The following is a 25362-nucleotide window of genomic DNA, read 5'->3' as shown; positions in this document are numbered from 1 at the left end:
TAAATGGTATAACTTTGCACTCCCGCACGCTCCAGCAAGCACCATTCAAGCAACAACTTTGCACTCCAGCTTCGAACATCGGCACAGTCGCAACAAGTAAGGCGACTCTACTCAGAGAAGTCACTCTGCACAGTAAGAAGATTTCTTTTGCACAGACAGAAAGGGCTTCACCCGCAAAGGTAAAGCCTACCAAAAATAGAAACAACTCATTAGTGCTGCTCTCCACAGAAGTCTTTAGTAAAAGGCGAAAGACTTGTATGTTATGAAGAGAAACCAGAGTACGATTATCCGTCACTGCGGGAGCAGGGCATCAGGCTAGTTGCCATAGCCACCTTCCCCATGGTGAGCTTTGCTTGGTTGAGACGCTTGCTTTTACTCTGTGCAAAAGACAAGGCAGCAACAAAAACACCACGGGAAAACCGTATTGAGGCTTTGTTCTGACCGCTCATTCGGTGTCGCGTTTCTTTCAAGCAATTCTCCCGGTTAGCCCGCACTCGGCTCGCTCCCAGAGCCGTGTTAAAGTCTGCTTCGCATTCACTCTCTTTTCTCAGCAGACTCTTGGGATTTTATCAATAAAATGAATTCCTTCACTCAAACTATGTTAAAACTGCTTTGTCCTTCATATTTACCATGTCTTGAAAGATTTAAACAAAAAAACCAACGTTGTACTTTGCAGTAAAAGAAATAGCAAATCTAAAGTTTCAGGAATCCGAGAATAAGCTTACTTTCATGAGTTCTTCACGATTTCGGATTTTGCTATAAAATGAATTCCTTCACTCAAACTAAATTAAAACTGCTAAACCGCTAATCTGTTACATGTAAGGCAGATGTCAAATTCACCGAATTAGGATTATTCGGTATTCGGCCAATCGAGCTGTAGCGGCTTCGGTAAAAGAATATAAGTTGAAGAGTTTGTGAATAAAGGTGTGCGCACACATAGTGAGCTGTAGGAAAATAGGCAGGGAGCAATGCCGGCTGGGGTATATGTTCTTGTATGTTGTCTGAGTGTTTGATTTGAATGTGTTGTGTAAGTGTCCTGTTGAATGTTACATGTTTGGGCTTTGACACGCTTCACTGTGGTTGTTAACTGTGTGGTGTGTCCTGAAATGTTATATGTTTGGGCTGTGTGACATGCTTAATGCTTGTCAGTAGCTACCCACTTATTCATATATAGCAACTGACAACGTAAGAAGTCCGGACATACTTTGATAGAGTAGTTGTAGAAGTATCCTTATTGATAATAGATAAACTAATTCATAGTGATAGAACAGTAGATGAACAGGTGCCTGCACATGTCTCACGAAAATAAAATGGATGTATGATTGCTGACGGCAGAGCAATACTGCCAAACTTATGAGTTCTTGTGGCAAACTTGATTCAGTGTCTTGACGTGTATACGCTGTTTCGCTGACTTGATTGTCACAAGAAACAAAGTGTGTTTGATAAGATCCGACCATTTTATTACGGGAGGATCAGTATGTATGGATTCTGATGTGACTGATAAACCCATTCGTATCTTAAGCACAATCTAATACGTCAGACAACGCCCTGGCACACGATAAAAAAAAAAAGAGAGAGCGGTTTTGTGTCCCCACAGTCCATAATGTAGAAAAGAGAGAAAAAACCCTTTCTGATTTGGTGTGTGTGCTCATAGTGCAGAGTGTAGAGAAAAGAAAGCCGTTTTGGTGTCACGGGTGTTGTGACTTACATACACACATTTCTAAATTGAGAAAGGAAATTATTTTAGAGGAAGCACTAGAGTTTAGATCCCACATTTGTTGATAGGCATTCATTTATTTCTTCACTTCTGATAAAAATGATAAGACTGACCTAAAGAATTGGAGGCCCATCACACTTTTAAACTTTGACTGTAAACTTTTTAGCAAGGTTTTAACGACACGGATGTCCTCTGTTTTAGAGGAGGTAATTCACCCAGACCAGGCTTGTGCCATCTCAGAGAGACAACTCACCGACAGCCTCGTACTGATTCGAGACATCATTGATTACGCTAGAGACAGAAACACCCGGCTTGTCATCTTAAATTTAGACTTTGAAAAAGCTTTTGATCGGGTCTCGCATCAATATCTCTTTCAGGTGTTGCAGCCATCGAATAGGGCCCGATTGTTCCTACTTGGTGAGATTTGCTTGGTTGAGACGCTTGCTCCCCCCCCTTGCTCCTCGGCTGACCAAGTAGGAACAATCGGGCCCTATTCGATGGCTGCCTTGTCTTTTACTCTGTGCAAAAGACAAGGCAGCCACAAACACCACGGGAACACCGTATTGAGGCTTTGTTCTGACCACTCATTTGGTGTTGCGTTTCTTTCAAGCAATTCTCCCGGTTAGCCCACACTCGGCTAGCTCCCAGAGCTGTGTTAAAGTCTACTTCGCATTCACTCTCTTTTCTCAGCAGATTAAAAGAAAGTTTCATCTTGGGCTCCCTGAAACTTCCATCCTGCACCGCTGTTTGCTTTTTCACAAGAGCAGAGAAGAGCGCACCGTTCCCAGCGGCACTGCAGTACTGGGTCGATGCTTGGAGTGAACGGAGCAAGCTTCTTTTTCAACTCCTATTCTTAAAAATCCATTTAATGTGTAGTCCTCGTATAGAGGACATATTAAACTGATAAGAACAGATACTACACTTGATCTTAGCCAAAAGGCCGAGAAGCGATAACTGTCCACTGTTTCAGGTCCGAGGGCCCTTGCTGGCACAATTTGCACTTGTAGCAGTGTTCTTTTTATGGCCATAGGTGGCCAGAGTGTCACGTTGCACCTCCGCCCACCCGCTGCACTGAGCACTCTTCAGCCCTTTTAAATGGTATAACTTTGCACTCCCGCATGCTCCAGCAAGCACCATTCAAGCAACAACTTTGCACTCCAGCTTCGAACATCGGCACAATCGCAACAAGTAAGGCGACTCTACTCAGAGAAGTCACTCTGCACAGTAACAAGATTTCTTTTGCACAGACAGAAAGGGCTTCACCCGCAAAGGTAAAGCCTGCCAAAAATAGAAACAACTCATTAGTGCTGCTCTCCACGAAAGTCTTTAGTAAAAGGCGAAAGACTTGTATGTTATGAAGAGAAACCAGAGTACGATTATCCGTCACTGCAGGAGCAGGGCATCAGGCTAGTTGCCATAGCCACCTTCCCCATGGTGAGCGTTGCTTGGTTGAAATGCTTGCCCCTGTGCAATCGACGAGGCAGCAACAAAAACACCACGGGAACACCGTATTGAGGCTTTGTTCTGACCGCTCATTCGGTGTCGCGTTTCTTTCAAGCAATTCTCCCGGTTAGCCCACACTCGGCTCGCTCCCAGAGCCGTGTTAAAGTCTACTTTGCATTCACTCTCTTTTCTCAGCAGACTCTTGGGATTTTATCTATAAAATGAATTCCTTCACTCAAACTATGTTAAAACTGCTTTGTCCTTCATATTTACCATGTCTAGAAAGATTTAAACAAAAAAAAAACAACGTTGTACTTTGCAGTAAAAGAAAGAGCAAATCTAAAGTTTCAGGAATCCGAGAATAAGCTTACTTTCATGAGTTCTTCACGATTTCGGATTTTGCTATAAAATGAATTCCTTCACTGAAACTAAATTAAAACTGCTAAACCGCTAATCTGTTACATGTAAGGCAGATGTCAAATTCACCGAAATAGGATCTAAGGGTATTCGGCCAATCGAGCTGTAGCAGCTTTGGTAAAAGAGTATAAGTTGAAGAGTTTGTGAATAAAGGTGTGCGCACACATAGTGAGCTGTAGGAAAATAGGCAGGGAGCAATGCCGGCTGGGGTATATGTTCTTGTATGTTGTCTGACTGTTTGATTTGAATGTGTTGTGTAAGTGTCCTGTTGAATGTTACATGTTTGGGCTTTGACACTTCACTGTGGTTGTTAACTGTGTGGTGTGTCCTGAAATGTTATATGTTTGGGCTGTGTGACATGCTTAATGCTTGTCAGTAGCTACCCACTTATTCATATATAGCAACTGACAACATAAGAAGTCTGGACATACTTTGATAGTAGTTGTAGAAGTATCCTTATTGATAATAGATAAACTAATTCATAGTGATAGAACAGTAGATGAACAGGTGCCTGCACATGTCTCACGAAAATAAAATGGATGTATGATTGCTGACGGCAGAGCAATACTGCCAAACTTATGAGTTCTTGTGGCAAACTTGATTCAGTGTCTTGACGTGTATACGCTGTTTCGCTGACTTGATTGTCACAAGAAACAAAGTGTGTTTGATAAGATCCGACCATTTTATTACGGGAGGATCAGTATGTATGGATTCTGATGTGACTGATAAACCCATTCGTATCGTAAGCATAATCTAATACGTGAGACAATGCCCTGGCACACAATCAAAAAAAAAAAAAGAGAGAGCGGTTTTGTGTCCCCACAGTCCATAATGTAGAAAAGAGAGAAAAAAGCCTTTCTGATTTGGTGTGTGTGCTCACAGTGCAGAGTGTAGAGAAAAGAGAGAAAAGAAAGCCGTTTTGGTGTCACGGGTGTTGTGACTTACACACACACATTTCTGAATTGAGAAAGGAAATTATTTTAGAGGAAGCACTAGAGTTTAGATCCCACATTTGTTGATAGGCATTCATTTATTTCTTCACTTCTGATGAAGTTTCAACAATAAACAACAAACTTTGTATTATGAGAAAGAACCAGACTCATTCTTCAGGAATCCGAAAATAAGCTCTATTTTACGAGTTATGCATGAATTCGGATTCTCCTATAAAACGAATTCCTTAACTCTAACCAAGTTAAGACTGCTTTGTCCTTCATATTTATTCATGTCTAATCAAGTTTCAACGATAAACAACGTTGTACTTTGTAGAATGAGAAAGAACTTCTTCAGCAATAAGCATCTCTCGACATATGACGAAATACAGATTTTGCTATAAAATTAATTCCTTCTATCAGCCTGACTTAAAACTGTTTGTCCTCCTTATTTATCCACTTCAAATCAAGTTTCAACAATTAAAAAAATGTTGTAGTTTCAGAAAAAACAACTTCATCTTAAGCAATCAGTAGGGTAAGAAAGGGTAAGAAAAGGTGCAAATGCCAACCATACATCACTAAAAGGTGGAGCGGAAGTATTCGGCTGCAAGTAGGTGCGAATGCCTGACAATGTATGATCAAAAGAGGGAGCGGAGGTTTTCGGCTGCAAGGTCTGAATGTCCAACCATAATTTGTAAAAACCGGGGAAGAAAAGGCTCGAAAGCCCGACTATACACCATCAAAAGCGGGAGCGGAGGTGTTCGGCTGCAAGTAGGTGTGAATGTTCGACCATAATTTGTAAAAAGCGGGTAAGAAAAGGTTCGAATGCCCGACTATATATTAACCAAAGCAGGAGGAGAGGTCTTCGGATAAGAGTGGGTGAGAATTTACAACCATAATCTATAAAATGCGGTGAAAAAAAAGGTGTGAATACCCCATAGAACACTAAAAGGTAGAGCGGAAGTGTTCGGCTGCAAGAAGGTGTGAATGTCTGACCATAGTTTGTAAAAAGTGGGTAAGAAAAGGTTCGAATGCCCGAACATAAACCATCAAAGGAGGGAGCGGAGGTGTTCCGCTGTAAGAAGGTGTGAATGTCCGACCATTGTTGGCAAAAAGCAGGTAAGAAAAGGTTAAAATACCCGATTGTACACAATCAATAGCGGGAGCAGAGTTGTTCCGCTACTAAAAGGTGTGAAAGTCCGACCATGGTTTGTAAAAAGCGGGTAAGAAAAGGTGCGAATGCCCGACAATGTATGATCAAAAGAGGGAGAGGAGGTTTTCGGCTGAAACAAGGTCTGAATGTCCATCCATATTTTGTAAAAATCTGGGAAGAAAAGGCTCGAAAGCCCGACTATACACCATCAACAGCTGGAGCGGAGGTGTTCAGCTGCAAGAAGGTCTGAATGTCCATCAATAATTGCTAGAAAACATGGAAGAGAATTTTCGAATATCAAACCGCACATGATCATAAGCGGGAGAGGAGGTGTTCAAATGCAAGAAGGTGTGAATGTCCACCCATAATTACTGCAAAATGGGTAAGAAAAGGTACGAATGCCCAACCATACATGATCCTAACAGGGAGCGGAGGTGTTTGGCTGCGACAAGGTGTGTATGTCCACCCATAATTAATGAAAAGCGGGCAACAAGTAGGTTTGAATACCCATCATCAAAAGCAGGAGTGGATGTGTTCGGCTACAAGAAGGTTTGAATGTCTGACCATAGTTTGTAAAAAGCGGGTAAGAAAAGGTTCGAATGCCCGAACATACACCATCAAAGGAGGGAGCGGAGGTGTTCCGCTGTAAGAAGGTGTGAATGTCCAACCATAATTGGCAAAAAGCAGGTAAGAAAAGGTTAAAATACCCTATTGTACACAATCAATAGCGGGAGCAGAGTTGTTCCGCTACTAAAAGGTGTGAAAGTCCAACAATGAATTGTAAAAAGCGGGTAAGAAAAGGTGCGAATGCCCGACAATGTATGATCAAAAAAGGGAGCGGAGGTTTTCGGCTGAAAGAAGGTCTGAATGTCCATCCATAATTTGTAAAAATCGGGGAAAAAAAAGGCTCGAAAGCCCGACTATACACCATCAACAGCTGGAGCGGAGGTGTTCAGCTGCAAGAAGGTCTGAATGTCCATCAATAATTGCTAGAAAACATGGAAGAGAATTTTCGAATATCAAACCGCACATGATCATAAGCGGGAGAGGAGGTGTTAAAATGCAAAAAGGTGTGAATGTCCACCCATAATTACTGCAAAATGGGTAAGAAAAGGTACGAATGCCCAACCATACATCATCAAAAGCAGGAGTGGATGTGTTCGGCTACAAGAAGGTTTTAATGTCCGACCATAGTTTGTAAAAAACGGGTAAGAAAAGTTTCGAATGCCCGAACATACACCATCAAAAGAGGGAGCGGAGGTGTTCCACTGTAAGAAGGTGTGAATGTCTGACCATAGTTGGTAAAAAGCGGGTAAGAAAAGGTGAAAATACCCGACTGTACACAATCAATAGCGGGAGCGGAGTTGTTCGGCTACTAAAAGGTGTGAAAGTCCGACCCTGGTTTGTAAAAAGCGGGTAAGAGAAGGTGCGAATGCCCGACAATGTATGATCAAAAGAGGGAGCGGAGGTTTTCGGCTGCAAGAAGGTCTGAATGTCCAACAATAATTATGTAAAAACCGGGGAAGAAAAGGCTCGAAAGCCCGACTATACATCATCAAAAGCGGGAGCGGAGGTGTTCAGCTGCAAAAAGGTCTGAATGTCCATCAATAATTGCTAGAAAACATGAAAGAAAATTTTCGAATATCAAACCACACATCATCATAAGCGGGAGAGGAGGTGTTCAGCTGCAAGAAGGTGTGAATGTCCGACCATAGTTTGTAAAAAATGGGTAAGAAAAGGTGCGAATGCTCAACCATACATCATCAAAAGCAGGAGTGGATGTGTTTTGCTAAAAGAAGGTTTGAATGTCCGACCATAGTTCGTAAAATGCGGGTAAGAAAAGGTTCGAATGCCCGAACATACACCATCAAAAGAGGGAGCGGAGGTTTTCGGCTGCAAGGTCTGAATGTCCAACCATAATTTGTAAAAACCGGGGAAGAAAAGGCTCGAAAGCCCGACTATACACCATCAAAAGCGGGAGCGGAGGTGTTCGGCTGCAAGTAGGTGTGAATGTTCGACCATAATTTGTAAAAAGCGGGTAAGAAAAGGTTCGAATGCCCGACTATATATTAACCAAAGCAGGAGGAGAGGTCTTCGGATAAGAGTGGGTGAGAATTTACAACCATAATCTATAAAATGCGGTGAAAAAAAAGGTGTGAATACCCCATAGAACACTAAAAGGTAGAGCGGAAGTGTTCGGCTGCAAGAAGGTGTGAATGTCTGACCATAGTTTGTAAAAAGCGGGTAAGAAAAGGTTCGAATGCCCGAACATACACCATCAAAGGAGGGAGCGGAGGTGTTCCGCTGTAAGAAGGTGTGAATGTCCGACCATTGTTGGCAAAAAGCAGGTAAGAAAAGGTTAAAATACCCGATTGTACACAATCAATAGCGGGAGCAGAGTTGTTCCGCTACTAAAAGGTGTGAAAGTCCGACCATGGTTTGTAAAAAGCGGGTAAGAAAAGGTGCGAATGCCCGACAATGTATGATCAAAAGAGGGAGAGGAGGTTTTCGGCTGAAACAAGGTCTGAATGTCCATCCATATTTTGTAAAAATCTGGGAAGAAAAGGCTCGAAAGCCCGACTATACACCATCAACAGCTGGAGCGGAGGTGTTCAGCTGCAAGAAGGTCTGAATGTCCATCAATAATTGCTAGAAAACATGGAAGAGAATTTTCGAATATCAAACCGCACATGATCATAAGCGGGAGAGGAGGTGTTCAAATGCAAGAAGGTGTGAATGTCCACCCATAATTACTGCAAAATGGGTAAGAAAAGGTACGAATGCCCAACCATACATGATCCTAACAGGGAGCGGAGGTGTTTGGCTGCGACAAGGTGTGTATGTCCACCCATAATTAATGAAAAGCGGGCAACAAGTAGGTTTGAATACCCATCATCAAAAGCAGGAGTGGATGTGTTCGGCTACAAGAAGGTTTGAATGTCTGACCATAGTTTGTAAAAAGCGGGTAAGAAAAGGTTCGAATGCCCGAACATACACCATCAAAGGAGGGAGCGGAGGTGTTCCGCTGTAAGAAGGTGTGAATGTCCAACCATAATTGGCAAAAAGCAGGTAAGAAAAGGTTAAAATACCCTATTGTACACAATCAATAGCGGGAGCAGAGTTGTTCCGCTACTAAAAGGTGTGAAAGTCCAACAATGAATTGTAAAAAGCGGGTAAGAAAAGGTGCGAATGCCCGACAATGTATGATCAAAAAAGGGAGCGGAGGTTTTCGGCTGAAAGAAGGTCTGAATGTCCATCCATAATTTGTAAAAATCGGGGAAAAAAAAGGCTCGAAAGCCCGACTATACACCATCAACAGCTGGAGCGGAGGTGTTCAGCTGCAAGAAGGTCTGAATGTCCATCAATAATTGCTAGAAAACATGGAAGAGAATTTTCGAATATCAAACCGCACATGATCATAAGCGGGAGAGGAGGTGTTAAAATGCAAAAAGGTGTGAATGTCCACCCATAATTACTGCAAAATGGGTAAGAAAAGGTACGAATGCCCAACCATACATCATCAAAAGCAGGAGTGGATGTGTTCGGCTACAAGAAGGTTTTAATGTCCGACCATAGTTTGTAAAAAACGGGTAAGAAAAGTTTCGAATGCCCGAACATACACCATCAAAAGAGGGAGCGGAGGTGTTCCACTGTAAGAAGGTGTGAATGTCTGACAATAGTTGGTAAAAAGCGGGTAAGAAAAGGTGAAAATACCCGACTGTACACAATCAATAGCGGGAGCGGAGTTGTTCGGCTACTAAAAGGTGTGAAAGTCCGACCCTGGTTTGTAAAAAGCGGGTAAGAGAAGGTGCGAATGCCCGACAATGTATGATCAAAAGAGGGAGCGGAGGTTTTCGGCTGCAAGAAGGTCTGAATGTCCAACAATAATTATGTAAAAACCGGGGAAGAAAAGGCTCGAAAGCCCGACTATACATCATCAAAAGCGGGAGCGGAGGTGTTCAGCTGCAAAAAGGTCTGAATGTCCATCAATAATTGCTAGAAAACATGAAAGAAAATTTTCGAATATCAAACCACACATCATCATAAGCGGGAGAGGAGGTGTTCAGCTGCAAGAAGGTGTGAATGTCCGACCATAGTTTGTAAAAAATGGGTAAGAAAAGGTGCGAATGCTCAACCATACATCATCAAAAGCAGGAGTGGATGTGTTTTGCTAAAAGAAGGTTTGAATGTCCGACCATAGTTCGTAAAATGCGGGTAAGAAAAGGTTCGAATGCCCGAACATACACCATCAAAAGAGGGAGCGGAGGTTTTCGGCTGCAAGGTCTGAATGTCCAACCATAATTTGTAAAAACCGGGGAAGAAAAGGCTCGAAAGCCCGACTATACACCATCAAAAGCGGGAGCGGAGGTGTTCGGCTGCAAGTAGGTGTGAATGTTCGACCATAATTTGTAAAAAGCGGGTAAGAAAAGGTTCGAATGCCCGACTATATATTAACCAAAGCAGGAGGAGAGGTCTTCGGATAAGAGTGGGTGAGAATTTACAACCATAATCTATAAAATGCGGTGAAAAAAAAGGTGTGAATACCCCATAGAACACTAAAAGGTAGAGCGGAAGTGTTCGGCTGCAAGAAGGTGTGAATGTCTGACCATAGTTTGTAAAAAGCGGGTAAGAAAAGGTTCGAATGCCCGAACATACACCATCAAAGGAGGGAGCGGAGGTGTTCCGCTGTAAGAAGGTGTGAATGTCCGACCATTGTTGGCAAAAAGCAGGTAAGAAAAGGTTAAAATACCCGATTGTACACAATCAATAGCGGGAGCAGAGTTGTTCCGCTACTAAAAGGTGTGAAAGTCCGACCATGGTTTGTAAAAAGCGGGTAAGAAAAGGTGTGAATGCCCGACAATGTATGATCAAAAGAGGGAGAGGAGGTTTTCGGCTGAAACAAGGTCTGAATGTCCATCCATATTTTGTAAAAATCTGGGAAGAAAAGGCTCGAAAGCCCGACTATACACCATCAACAGCTGGAGCGGAGGTGTTCAGCTGCAAGAAGGTCTGAATGTCCATCAATAATTGCTAGAAAACATGGAAGAGAATTTTCGAATATCAAACCGCACATGATCATAAGCGGGAGAGGAGGTGTTCAAATGCAAGAAGGTGTGAATGTCCACCCATAATTACTGCAAAATGGGTAAGAAAAGGTACGAATGCCCAACCATACATGATCCTAACAGGGAGCGGAGGTGTTTGGCTGCGACAAGGTGTGTATGTCCACCCATAATTAATGAAAAGCGGGCAACAAGTAGGTTTGAATACCCATCATCAAAAGCAGGAGTGGATGTGTTCGGCTACAAGAAGGTTTGAATGTCTGACCATAGTTTGTAAAAAGCGGGTAAGAAAAGGTTCGAATGCCCGAACATACACCATCAAAGGAGGGAGCGGAGGTGTTCCGCTGTAAGAAGGTGTGAATGTCCAACCATAATTGGCAAAAAGCAGGTAAGAAAAGGTTAAAATACCCTATTGTACACAATCAATAGCGGGAGCAGAGTTGTTCCGCTACTAAAAGGTGTGAAAGTCCAACAATGAATTGTAAAAAGCGGGTAAGAAAAGGTGCGAATGCCCGACAATGTATGATCAAAAAAGGGAGCGGAGGTTTTCGGCTGAAAGAAGGTCTGAATGTCCATCCATAATTTGTAAAAATCGGGGAAAAAAAAGGCTCGAAAGCCCGACTATACACCATCAACAGCTGGAGCGGAGGTGTTCAGCTGCAAGAAGGTCTGAATGTCCATCAATAATTGCTAGAAAACATGGAAGAGAATTTTCGAATATCAAACCGCACATGATCATAAGCGGGAGAGGAGGTGTTAAAATGCAAAAAGGTGTGAATGTCCACCCATAATTACTGCAAAATGGGTAAGAAAAGGTACGAATGCCCAACCATACATCATCAAAAGCAGGAGTGGATGTGTTCGGCTACAAGAAGGTTTTAATGTCCGACCATAGTTTGTAAAAAACGGGTAAGAAAAGTTTCGAATGCCCGAACATACACCATCAAAAGAGGGAGCGGAGGTGTTCCACTGTAAGAAGGTGTGAATGTCTGACCATAGTTGGTAAAAAGCGGGTAAGAAAAGGTGAAAATACCCGACTGTACACAATCAATAGCGGGAGCGGAGTTGTTCGGCTACTAAAAGGTGTGAAAGTCAGACCCTGGTTTGTAAAAAGCGGGTAAGAGAAGGTGCGAATGCCCGACAATGTATGATCAAAAGAGGGAGCGGAGGTTTTCGGCTGCAAGAAGGTCTGAATGTCCAACAATAATTATGTAAAAACCGGGGAAGAAAAGGCTCGAAAGCCCGACTATACATCATCAAAAGCGGGAGCGGAGGTGTTCAGCTGCAAAAAGGTCTGAATGTCCATCAATAATTGCTAGAAAACATGAAAGAAAATTTTCGAATATCAAACCACACATCATCATAAGCGGGAGAGGAGGTGTTCAGCTGCAAGAAGGTGTGAATGTCCGACCATAGTTTGTAAAAAATGGGTAAGAAAAGGTGCGAATGCTCAACCATACATCATCAGAAGCAGGAGTGGATGTGTTTTGCTAAAAGAAGGTTTGAATGTCCGACCATAGTTCGTAAAATGCGGGTAAGAAAAGGTTCGAATGCCCGAACATACACCATCAAAAGAGGGAGCGGAGGTGTTCCGCTGTAAGACGGTGTGAATGTCCAACAATAGTTGGTATAAAGCGGGTAAGAAAAGGTTAAAATACCCGACTGTACACAATCAATAGCGGGAGCGGAGTTGTTCGGCTACAAGGAGGTGTGAAAGTCCGACCATGGTTTGTAAAAAGCGGGTAAGAAAAGGTTCGAATGCCCGAATATATACCATCAAAAGCGGAAGCGGAGGTGTTCGGCTGCAAGAAGGTGTGAATGTCCGACCAAAGTTTGTAAAAAGCAGTGAAGAAAAGTTTCGAATATCCAACCAAACATAATCAAAAGCGGGAGCGGAAGTGTTCGGCTGTAAGTAGTTGTGAATGTCAAACCATAATTGCTGAAAAATGTGTTGGAAAAGACTAGAATGCCGGACCATACATCATCAAAAGCGGGAAAAGTGTTGTTCGGCTGCAAGTAGGTGTGAATGTCCAGCCATAATTACTCACAAACCGGTAAGAAAAGGTAGTATTGCCAGACCATACATTATCAAAACAGGGAGCGGAGGTGGTTCAGCTGCAAGGTGTGAATGTCTGACTAAAGTTTATAAAAAGCGGGTAAGACAAGGTGCGAATGCCTGACAATGTATGATCAAATGAGGGAGCGGAGGTTTTCGGCTGCAAGGTCTGAATGTACAACCATAATTTGTAAAAACCGGGGAAGAAAAGGCTCGAAAGCCCGACTATACACCATCAAAAGCGGGAGCGGAGGTGTTCGGCTGCAAGTAGGTGTGAATGTTCGACCATAATTTGTAAAAAGCGGGTAAGAAAAGGTTTGAATGGCCGACTATATATTAACAAAAGCAGGAGGAGAGGTCTTCGGATAAGAGTGGGTGAGAATTTCCAACCATAATCAATAAAATGCGGTGAAAAAAAAGGTGTGAATACCCCATAGAACACTAAAAGGTGGAGCAGAAGTGTTCGGCTGCAAGAAGGTGTGACTGTTCGACTATATTTGGTGAAAAGCAGGTGAAGCAATGTCTGAATGCCCAACCTTACATCATCAAAAACGAGATCAGAGGTGTTTGGCTGCAAGAAGGCCATAGTTTGCCAAAAGCGGGTAAGCTGCGAATGACCGACTAAATATCAACAAAAGTGGGGGCGGAGGTCTTCGGATGCAAGTGGGTGCGAATATCCCACCATACAAGTATGGTGGAGAGGAAGCTGTGAATGGCCGACCATAGTAAAAAGCGGGTGAGAAAAGGTGCGAATGTCCAATCATACATGATCAAAACAGGGAGCGGAGGTGTTTGGCTGCGACAAGGTGTGTATGTCCACCCATAATTAATGAAAAGCGGGCAACAAGTAGGTTTGAATACCCATCATCAAAAGCAGGAGTGGATGTGTTCGGCTACAAGAAGGTTTGAATGTCTGACCATAGTTTGTAAAAAGCGGGTAAGAAAAGGTTCGAGTGCCCGAACATACACCATCAAAAGAGGGAGCGGAGGTGTTCCGCTGTAAGACGGTGTGAATGTCCAACAATAGTTGGTAAAAAGCGGGTAAGAAAAGGTTAAAATACCCGACTGTACACAATCAATAGCGGGAGCGGAGTTGTTCGGCTACAAGAAGGTGTGAAAGTCCGACCATGGTTTGTAAAAAGCGGGTAAGAAAAGGTGCGAATGCCCGACAATGTATGATCAAAAGAGGGAGTGGAGGTTTTCGGCTGCAAGAAGGTCTGAATGTCCAACCATAATTTGTAAAAACCGGGGAAGAAAAGGCTCGAAAGCCCGACTATACACCATCAAAAGTGGGAGCGGAGGTGTTCAGCTTCAAGACGGTGTTCAGCTTCAAGACAGTCTGAATGTCCATCAATAATTGCTAGAAAACATGAAAGAAAATTTTCGAATATCAAACTGCACATGATCATAAGCAGGAGAGGAGGTGTTCAGCTGCAAGAAGGTGTGAATGTCTACCCATAATTACTGAAAAATGGGTAAGAAAAGGTGCGAATGCCTAACCATACATCATCAAAAGAGGGAGCGGAGGTGTTCCGCTGTAAGACGGTGTGAATGTCCGACCATAGATGGTAAAAAGCGGGTAAGAAAAGGTTAAATTACCCGACTGTACACAATCAAAAGAGGGAGCGGAGTTGTTCAGCTAAGAGAAGGTGTGAAAGTCCGACCTTGGTTTGTAAAAAGCGGGTAAGAAAAGGTTCGTATGCCCGAATATACACCATCAAAAGCGGAAGCGGAGGTGTTCGGCTGCAAGATATTGTGAACGTCCGACCAAAGTTTGTAAAAAGCAGTTAAGAAAAGGTTTGAATATCTAACCAAACATAACAATGAGTCTTTTCCGCTGTAGAATGCCCGACTATAGACCATCAAATGCGGGAGTGGAGGTGTTCGGCTCTGAGTAGGTGTGAATGTCCGACCATAATTGCTGAAGAATGTGTTAGAAAAGGTAAGAATGCTGGACCATACATCATCAAAAGCGGTAGAGGTGGTGTTCGGCTGCAAAAAGGTGTGACTGTTCGACTAAAGTTTGTAAAAAGTGGGTAAGACAAGGTGCGAATGCCTGACAATGTATGATCAAAAGCGGGAGCGGAGGTGTTCAGCTGCAAGAAGGTCTACATGTCCATCAATAATTGCTAGAAAACATGAAAGAAACTTTTCTAAAATCAAACCGCACATGATCATAAGTGGGATAGGAGGTGTTCAGCTGCAAGGTGTGAATGTCCACCCATAATTCCTGAAAAATGGGCAAAAAAAAGGTGTGAATGCCCAACCATACATCATCAAAAGCAGGAGTGGAAGTGTTCGGCTACAAGAAGGTGTGAACGTCCAACCAAAATATGTAAAAAGAAGTTAAGAAAAGGTTCGAATATCCAACCAAACATAATCAAAAGCGGGAGCAGAGCTGTTCGACTGCAAGTAGGTGTGAATGTCAGATCATAATTTGCAAAAAGCTGAATAGAAAGGGTGAGAATGCCCGACTATACATCATCAAATGCGGGAGCGGAGTTGTTCGGCTTTGAGTAGGTGTGAATCTCCGACCATAATTGCTGAAAAATGTGTTAGAAAAGGTAAAAATGCTGGTCCATACATCATCAAAAGCGAGAGAGGTTGTGTTCGGCTGCAAGTAGGTGTGAATGTCCAGCCATAATTACTCACAAACGGGTAAGAAAAGGTAGTATTGCCAGACCATATATGATCAAAACAGGGAGCGGAGGTGGTTCAGCTGCAAGAAGGTTTGAATGTCAAACTAAAGTTCAAATATATTAACAAAAGCGGGAGGAGAGGTCTTCGGATGAAAGTGGTTGAAAATTTCCAACCATAATGTATAAAATGCGGTGAAAAAAAAGGTGTGATAGAACACTAAAAGGTGGAGCGGAAGTGTTCGGCTGCAAGAAGGTGTGAATGTCCGACTATATTTGGTGAAAAGCAGGTGAAGCAAGGTCTGAATGCCCAACCTTACATCATCAAATGCAAGATCAGAGTTGTTAGGCTGCAAGAAGGCCATAGTTTGCCAAAAGCGGGTAAGGTGCGAATGTCCGACTAAATATCAACAAAATTTGGGGCGGAGGTTTTCGGATGCAAGTGGGTGTGAATATCCCACCATACAAGTATGGTGGAGAGGAAGCTGTGAATAGCCGACCATAGTTTGGAAAAAGCGGGTAAGAAAAGGTTTGAATGCCCGAACATACACCATCAAAAGAGGGAGCGGAGGTGTTCCGCTGTACGAAGGTGTGAATGTCCAACCATACTTGGTAAAAAGCGGGTAAGAAAAGGTTAAAATACCCAACTGTACACAATCAATAGCGGGAGCGGATGTGTTCGGCTACAAGAAGGTGTGACAGTCCGACCATGGTTTGTAAAAAGCGGGTAAGAAAAGGTGCGAATGTCCGACAATGTATGATCAAAAGAGAGAGCGGAGGTTTTCGGATACACGAAGGTTTGAATGTCCTACCATAGTTTGTAAATAGCGGGTAAGAAAAGGTTCGAATGCCCGACTATACACCATAAAAAGCGGGAGCGGAGGTGTTCCGCTGTAAGACGTGTGAATGTCCGACCATAGTTGGTAAAAAGCGGGTAAGAAAAGGTTAAAATACCCGACTGTACACAATCAATAGCGGGAGTGGAGTTGTTCGGCTACAAGAAGGTGTGAAAGTCCGACCATGGTTTGTAAAAAGCAGTTAAGAAAAGGTTCGAATATCCAACCAAACATAATCAAAAGCGGGAGCAGAGCTGTTCGACTGCAAGTAGGTGTGAATGTCCAGCCATAATTACTCACAAACGGGGGAAGAAAAGGTAGTATTGCCAGACCATACATGATCAAAACAGGGAGCGGAGGTTCAGCTGCAAGGTGTTAATGTCTGACTATAGTTTGTAAAAAGCGGGTAAGACAAGGTGCGAATGCCCAACAATGTATGATCAAAAGAGAGAGCGGAGGTGTTCGGCTGCAAGGTCTGAATGTCCAACCATAATTTGTAAAAACCGGGTAAGAAAAGGCTCGAAAGCCCGACTATACATCATCAAAAGCGGGAGCGGAGGTGTTCAGCTGCAAGAAGGTGTGAATGTTCGACTAAAGTTTGTAAAAAGCTGGTAAGACAAGGAGCGATGTCCCGACATTGTATGATCAAAAGCGGGAGCGGAGGTGTCCAGCTGTGAGTAGGTGTGAATGTCCGACCATAATTGCTGAAAAATGTGTTAGAAAAGGTAAGAATACTGGACCATACATCATCAAAAGCGGGAGAGGTGGTGTTCGGCTGCAAGAAGGTGTGAAAGTCCGACAATGGTTTTTAAAAAGCGGGTAAAAAAAAGGTTCGAATGCCCGAATATACATCATCAAAAGCGGAAGCGGAGGTGTTCGGATACAAGAAGGTGTGAACGTCCGACCAAAGTTTGTAAAAAGCAGTGAAAAGCGAGAAAAAGCATTTCGTGAGTTCTGCATGATTTGGGATTTTGCTTATAAAATGCATTACTTCACTCAAACTATGTTAAAACTGATTTGTCCTTCATATTTACCATGTCTAGAAATATTTAAACAAAAAAACAACGTTGTACTTTGCAGTAAAAAAAAGAGCAAATCTAAAGTTTCAGGAATCCGAGTATAGGCCTGCTTTCATGAGTTCTGCACGATTTCGGATTTTGCTATAAAATGAATTGCTTTGCTCAAACCAAGTTAAAACTGCTTTGTCCTTCCATATTCATCAATGTCTAGATCGACTTCAACAAAGAAAAACATTGGACTTTGCAGTAGAAGAAGTTGAAATCCATCTACACATTGATAAATATGAAGGACAAAGCAGTTCCCACTTGCCCATAAGAAAATAAGCTTATTCTCGGATTCCTGATCCTTCAGTGTTGCTCTTTCTTCTACTGCAAAATACAATGTTGTTCTTTGTTGAAGTCGATGATAAATATGAAGGAAAAAGCAGTTTTAACTTGGTTTGAGTGAATGAATTCATTTTATACATAAAATCCGAAATCGTGCAGAACTCATGAAAATAAGCTTATTCTCGGATTCCTAAAACTTTTGATTGGCTCTTTCTTTTACTGCAAAGTACAACGTTGTTTTTTTGTTTAAATCTATCGAGACATTGATAAATGTGAAGGTAAAAGCCGTTTTAACATAGTTTGAGTGAAGGAATTGATTTTATAGATAAAATCCCAAATCATGCAGAACTCCTCAAAAGGGGCGTATGGCTTAATCACAAGTGTGGTTCTTTCTCATTCACGGTAGTATGAGGAAGTTTATGCTTGAAATATATGTAGAAATGGGTACATATGAAGGACAAAGCAGTGTTAACTTAGTTTGAGTGAAGGAATTCATTTTATACATAAAATCCCAAATCATGCAGAACGTATGAAAAGAAGCTTATTCTCGGATTCCTGATCCTTCAGTTTTGCTCTTTCTTCTACTGCAAAATGCAATGTTGTTCTTTGTTGAAGTCGATCTAGACATTGATAAATATGAAGGAAAAAGCAGTTTTAACTTGGTTTGAGTGAATGAATTCATTTTATATATAAAATCCGAAATCGTGCAGAACACATGAAAATAAGCTTATTCTCGGATTCCTAAAACTTTTGATTTGCTCTTTCTTTTATTGCAAAGTACAACGTTGTTTTTTTGTTTAAATCTATCGAGACATTGATAAATATGAAGGTAAAAGCCGTTTTAACATAGTTTGAGTGAAGGAATTAATTTTATAGATAAAATCCCAAATCATGCAGAACTCCTCAAAAGGGGCGTATGGCTTAATCACAAGTGTGGTTCTTTCTCATTCACGGTAGTATGAGGAAGTTTATGCTTGAAATATATGTAGAAATGGGTACATATGAAGGACAAAGCAGTGTTAACTTAGTTTGAGTGAAGGAATTCATTTTATACATAAAATCCCAAATCATGCAGAACGTATGAAAAGAATCTTATTCTCGGATTCCTGATCCTTCAGTTTTGCTCTTTCTTCTACTGCAAAATGCAATGTTGTTCTTTGTTGAAGTCGATCTAGACATTGATAAATATGAAGGAAAAAGCAGTTTTAACTTGGTTTGAGTGAATTAATTCATTTTATACATAAAATCCGAAATCGTGCAGAACTCATGAAAATAAGCTTATTCTCGGATTCCTAAAACTTTTGATTTGCTCTTTCTTTTATTGCAAAGTACAACGTTGTTTTTTTTGTTTAAATCTATCGAGACATTGATATATATGAAGGTAAAAGCCGTTTTAACATAGTTTGAGTGAAGGAATTAATTTTATAGATAAAATCCCAAATCATGCAGAACTCCTCAAAAGGGAGGTATGGCTTAATCACAAGTGTGGCTCTTTCTCATTCAGGGAAATATGAGGAAGTTTATGCTTGAAATATATGTAGAAATGGGTACATATGAAGGACAAAGCAGTGTTAACTTAGTTTGCGTGAAGAAATTCATTTTATACATAAAATCCGAAATCGTGCAGAACTCATGAAAATAAGCTTATTCTCGGATTCCTAAAACTTTTGATTTGCACTTTCTTTTACTGCAAAGTACAACGTTGTTTTTTGTTGAAATCTATCTAGACATTGATAAATACCAGCCGATACTGCTGCCGCTTTTGATAATTTATGGTTGGGCATTCTTACCTTTTCTTACCCGCTTTTTACAAATCATGATCTTACATTCACACCTACTTACAGTCGAACACCTTCTCATCCACTTATGATCATGTGCGGTTGGGCTTTCGCACCTTTTCTTACCCATTTTTCAGTAATTATGGGTGGACATTCAGACCTTGCAGCCGAAAACCTCCGCTCCTCTTTTGATCATACATTGTCGGGCATTCACACCTTGTCTTACCCGCTTTTTACAAACTTTAGTCGGATATTCAAACCTTCTTGCAGCTGAACCACCTCCGCTCCCTGTTTTGATCATATATGGTCTGGCAATAGTACCTTTTCTTACCCGTTTGTGAGTAATTATGGCTGGACATTCACACCTTCTTGCAGCCGAACACAACCTCTCCCGCTTTTGATGATATATGGTCCGGCATTCTTACCTTTTCTAACACATTTTTCAGCAATTATGGTCGGACATTCACACCTACTCACAGACGAACACCTCCGCTCCCACATTTGATAGTGTATAGTCGGGCATTCTCACCCTTTCTCATCAGCTTTTTGCAAATTATGATCTGATATTCACACCTACTTGAAGTCGAACAGCTCTGCTCCCGCTTTTGATTATGTTTGGTTGGATATTCGAACATTTTCTTAATGCTTTTTACAAACTTTGGTCGGACGTTCACACCGTCTTGTAGCCGAACACATGCACTCCTGCTTTTGATGATGTATGGTTGGGCATTCGCACCTTTTTTTTACCCATTTTTCAGGTATTATGGGTGGACATTCACACCTTCTTGCAGCTGAACACCTCCTCTCCCACTTATGATCATGTGTGGTTTGATTTTCGAAAATTTTCTTTCATGTTTTCTAGCAATTATTGATGGACATTTAGACCTTCTTGCAGCTGAACACCACCTCTCCCGATTTTGATTATGTATGGACCGGCATTTTTACCTTTTCTAACACATTTTTCAGCAATTATGGTTGGAGATTCACACCTACTCACAGTCGAACAACTCCGCTACCGCATTTGATGGTGTATAGTTGGGCATTCTCACCCTTTCTCATCAGCTTTTTTGCAAATTATGATCTGACATTCACACCTACTTGCAGTCGAACAGCTCTGCTCCCGCTTTTGATTATGTATGGTTGGATATTCGAACCTTTTCTTAACTGCTTTTTACAAACTTTGGTTGGACGTTCACACCTTCTTGTAGCCGAACACATGCACTCCTGCTTTTGATGATGTATGGTTGGGCATTCGCACCTTTTTTTTACCCATTTTTCAGGTATTATGGGTGGACATTCACACCTTCTTGCAGCTGAACACATCCTCTCCCACTTATGATCATGTGTGGTTTGATTTTCGAAAATTTTCTTTCATGTTTTCTAGCAATTATTGATGGACATTTAGACCTTCTTTCAGCTGAACACCCCCGCTTCCGCTTTTGATGGTATATATTCGGGTATTCGAACCTTCTCTTACCCGCTTTTTACAAACCATGGTTGGACTTTCATACCTTCTTGTAGCTGAACAACTCCACTCCTGCTTTTGATGATTTATGGTTGGACATTCGCATCTTTTCCTACCCATTTTTCATTAATTATAGGTGGATATTCACATCTTCTTGCAGCTGAACACCTCCTCTCCCGCTAATGATCATGTAAGGTTTGATATTCGAAATTTTTTTTTCATGTTTTAAAGCAATTATTAATGGACATTCACACCTACTTGTAGCCGAACACCACCTCTCCCGCTTTTGATGATGTATGGACCGGCATTCTTACCTTTTCTAACACATTTTTCAGCAATTATGGTTGGAGAATCACACCTACTCACAGCCGAACAACTCCGCTACCTCATTTGATGGTGTATAGTCAGGATTTCTCACCCTTTCTCATCAGCTTTTTGCAAATTATTCTCTGACATTCACACCTACTTGCAGTCGAACAGCTCTGCTCCCGCTTTTGATTATGTTTGGTTAGATATTCGAACCTTTTCTTAACTGCTTTTTTACAAACTTTGGTCGGACGTTCACACCTTCTTGCAGCCGAACACCTACACTTCCGGTTTTGATAGTGTATATTCGGGCATACAAACCTTTTCTTACCCGCTTTTTACAAACCATGGTCGGACTTTCACACCTTCTCTTAGCTGAACAACTCCGCTCCCGCTATTGATTGTGTACAGTCGGGTATTTTAACCTTTTCTTATCCGCTTTTTACCAACTATGGTCGGACATTCACACCGTCTTACAGCGGAACACCTCCTCTCCCGCTTATGATCATGTACGGTTTGATATTCGAAAATTTACTTTCTTGTTTTAAAGCAATTATTAATGGACATTCAAACCTTCTTTTTGATGGTGTATAGTCGGGCTTTCGAGCCTTTTCTTCCCGGTTTTTACAAACCATGGTCGGACTTTCACACCTTCTTGTAGCCGAACAACTCCGCTCCTGCTATTGATTGTGTACAGTCGGGTATTTTAACCTTTTCTTACCCGCTTTTTACCAACTATGGTCGGACATTCACACCGTCTTACAGCGGAACACCTCTGCTCCCGCTTTTGATGGTGTATAGTCGGGCATTCGAACCTTTTCTTACCCGCTTTTTACAAACTATGGTGGGACATTCAAACCTTCTTGTATCCGAAAACCTCCGCTCTCTCTTTTGATCATACATTGTCGGACATTCGCACCTTTTCTTACCCGCTTTTTACAAACCATGGTCGGACTTTCACACCTTCTTGTAGCCGAACACATCCGCTCCCGCTATTGATTGTGTACAGTCGGGTATTTTAACCTTTTCTTACCCGCTTTTTACCAACTATGGTCGGACATTCACAACTTCGTACAGCGGAACACCTCCGCTCCCTCTTTTGATGGTGTATGTTCGTGTATTCAAACCTTTTCTTACCCGCTTTTTCCAAACTATGGTCGGCTATTCACAGCTTCCTCTCCACCATACTTGTATGGTTGGATATTCACACCCACTTGCATCCGAAGACCTCTGCCCCAAATTTTTTTGATATTTAGTCGGACATTCGCACCTTACCCGCTTTTGGCAAACTATGGCCTTCTTGCAGCCAAACACCTCTGATCTCGCATTTGATGATGTAAGGTTTGGCATTCAGACCTTGCTTCACCTGCTTTTCACCAAATATAGTCGGACATTCACACCTTCTTGCAGCCGAACACTTCCGCTCCACCTTTTAGTGTTCTATCACACCTTTTTTTCACCGCATTTTATACATTATGGTCGGAAATTTTCAACCACTCTCATCCGAAGACCTCTCCTCCCGCTTTCTTTAATATATTTGAACTTTAGTCGGACATTCAAACCTTCTTGCAGCTGAACCACCTCCGCTCCCTGTTTTGATCATATATGGTCTGGCAATACTACCTTTTCTTACCCGTTTGTGAGTAATTATGGCTGGACATTCACACCTACTTGCAGCCGAACACAACCCCTCTCGCTTTTGATGATGTATGGACCGGCATTTTTAACTTTTCTAACACATTTTTCAGCAATTATGGTCGGAGATTCACACCTACTCACAGCCAAACAACTCCGCTCCCGCATTTGATGATGTATAGTCGGGCATTCTCACCCTTTCTCATCAGCTTTTTGCAAATTATGATCTGACATTCACACCTACTTGCAGTCGAAAAGCTCTGCTCCCACTTTTGAATATGTTTGGTTGGATATTCGAACCTTTTCTTAACTGCTTTTTACTTAAGATATGAATGGGTTTATCAGTCACATCAGAATCCATACATACTGATCCTCCCGTAATAAAATGGTCGGATCTTATCAAACACACTCTGTTTCTTGTGACAATCAAGTCAGCGAAACAGCGTATACACGTCAAGACACTGAATCAAGTTTGCCACAAGAACTCATAAGTTTGGCAGTATTGCTCTGCCGTCAGCAATCATACACCCATTTTATTTTCGTGAGACATGTGCTAGCACCTGTTCATCTACTGTTCTATCACTATGAATTAGTGATCTATTATCAATAAGGATACTTCTACAACTACTATCAAAGTATGTCCGGACTTCTTATGTTGTCAGTTGCTATATATGAATAAGTGGGTAGCTACTGACAAGCATTAAGCATGTCACACAGCCCAAACATATAACATTTCAGGACATACCACACAGTTAACAACCACAGTGAAGCGTGTCAAAGCCCAAACATGTAACATTCAACAGGACACTTACACAACACATTCAAATCAAACAGTCAGACAACATACAAGAACATATACCCCAGCCGGCATTGCTCCCTGCCTATTTTCGTACAGCACACTATGTGTGCGCACACCTTTATTCACAAACTCTTAAACTTATACTCTTTTACCGAAGCTGCTACAGCTCGATTGGCCGAATACCCTTTGATCCTATTTCGGTGAATTTGACATCTGCCTTACATATAACAGATTAGCGGTTTAGCAGTTTTAATTTAGTTTGAGTGAAGGAATTCATTTTATAGCAAAATCCGAAATCGTGAAGAACTCATGAAAGTAAGCTTATTCTCGGATTCCTGAAACTTTAGATTTGCTCTTTCTTTTACTGCAAAGTACAACGTTGTTTTTTTTGTTTAAATCTTTCTAGACATGGTAAATATTAAGGACAAAGCAGTTTTCACATAGTTTGAGTGAAGGAATTCATTTTATAGATAAAATCCCAAGAGTCTGCTGAGAAAAGAGAGTGAATGCGAAGTAGACTTTAACACGGCTATGGGAGCGAGCCGAGTGTGGGCTAACCGGGAGAATTGCTTGAAAGAAACGCGACACCGAATGAGCGATCAGAACAAAGCCTCAATACGGGATTCTCGTGGTGTTTTTGTTGCTGCCTTGTCTTTTGCACAGAGTAAAAGACAAGGCAGCCATCGAATAGGGCCCGATTGTTCCTAGTTGGTCAGCCGAGGAGCAAGGGGGGGGGGAGCAAGCGTCTCAACCAAGCAAAGCTCACCATGGGGAAGGTGGCTATGCCAACTAGCCTGATGCCCTGCTCCCGCAGTGACGGATAATCGTACTCTGGTTTCTCTTCATAACGTACAAGTCTTTCGCCTTTTACTAAAGATTTCTGTGGAGAGCAGCACTAATGAGTTGTTTCTATTTTTGGCAGGCTTTACCTTTGCGGGTGAAGCCCTTTCTGTCTGTGCAAAAGAAATATTCTTACTGTGCAGAGTGACTTCTCTGAGTAGAGTCGCCTTACTTGTTGCGACTGTGCCGATGTTCGAAGCTGGAGTGCAAAGTTGTTGCTTGAATGGTGCTTGCTGGAGCATGCGGGAGTGCAAAGTTATACCATTTAAAAGGGCTGAAGAGTGCTCAGTGCAGCGGGTGGGCGGAGGTGCAACGTGACACTCTGGCCACCTATGGCCATAAAAAGAACACTGCTACAAGTGCGCATTGTGCCAGCAAGGGCCCTCGGACCTGAAACAGTGGACAGTTATCGCTTCTCTGCCTTTTGGCTAAGATCAAGTGTAGTATCTGTTCTTATCAGTTTAATATGTCCTCTATACGAGGACAACATATTAAATGGATTTTTAAGAATAGGAGTTGAAAAAGAAGCTTGCTCCGTTCACTCCAAGCCTCGACCCGGTACTGCAGTGCCGCTGGGAACGGTGCGCTCTCCTCTGCTCTTGTGAAAAAGCAAACAGCGGTGCAGGATGGAAGTTTCAGGGAGCCCAAGATGAAACTTTCTTTTAATCTGCTGAGAAAAGAGAGTGAATGCGAAGTGGACTTTAACACGGCTCTGGGAGCGAGCCGAGTGCGGGCTAACCGGGTGAATTGCTTGAAAGAAACGCGAGACCGAATGAGTGGTCAGAACAAAGCCTCAATACGGTGTTCCCGTGGTGTTTGTGGCTGCCTTGTCTTTTGCACAGAGTAAAAGACAAGGCAGCCATCGAATAGATTGTTTCTACTTGGTCAGCCGAGGAGTAGGGGGGGGGGGGCAAGCGTCTCAACCAAGCAAAGCTCACCAAGT

General features: G+C 42.2%; 5 non-coding genes across 5 annotated transcripts; 2 read left to right on the top strand and 3 right to left on the bottom strand.

Moving 5' to 3' along the window:
• Positions 1 to 166: 166 nt before the first annotated feature.
• LOC140317373 (U5 spliceosomal RNA) lies at positions 167 to 282 on the bottom strand. The gene has a single exon (XR_011917693.1). It is a non-coding gene; the product is annotated as a U5 spliceosomal RNA (small nuclear RNA).
• A 2203-nt stretch (positions 283 to 2485) lies between these two features.
• LOC140317059 (U2 spliceosomal RNA) lies at positions 2486 to 2669 on the bottom strand. Its single transcript, XR_011917409.1, has one exon. It is a non-coding gene; the product is annotated as a U2 spliceosomal RNA (small nuclear RNA).
• A 308-nt stretch (positions 2670 to 2977) lies between these two features.
• On the bottom strand, positions 2978 to 3091 carry LOC140317366 (U5 spliceosomal RNA). The gene has a single exon (XR_011917687.1). It is a non-coding gene; the product is annotated as a U5 spliceosomal RNA (small nuclear RNA).
• Positions 3092 to 24405: 21314 nt separating this feature from the next.
• On the top strand, positions 24406 to 24519 carry LOC140317261 (U5 spliceosomal RNA). The gene has a single exon (XR_011917590.1). It is a non-coding gene; the product is annotated as a U5 spliceosomal RNA (small nuclear RNA).
• A 308-nt stretch (positions 24520 to 24827) lies between these two features.
• On the top strand, positions 24828 to 25011 carry LOC140317133 (U2 spliceosomal RNA). The gene has a single exon (XR_011917477.1). It is a non-coding gene; the product is annotated as a U2 spliceosomal RNA (small nuclear RNA).
• Positions 25012 to 25362: the final 351 nt, after the last annotated feature.

Source organism: Leuresthes tenuis, unplaced genomic scaffold (genome assembly GCF_036924035.1).
Source record: "Leuresthes tenuis unplaced genomic scaffold, fLeuTen1.0.hap1 SCAF_10, whole genome shotgun sequence".
Taxonomy (NCBI): Eukaryota; Metazoa; Chordata; class Actinopteri; order Atheriniformes; family Atherinopsidae; genus Leuresthes; species Leuresthes tenuis.
The sequence above is the reverse complement of the archived record's forward strand: the minus strand, read 5'-3'. Positions and strand labels throughout refer to the sequence as shown.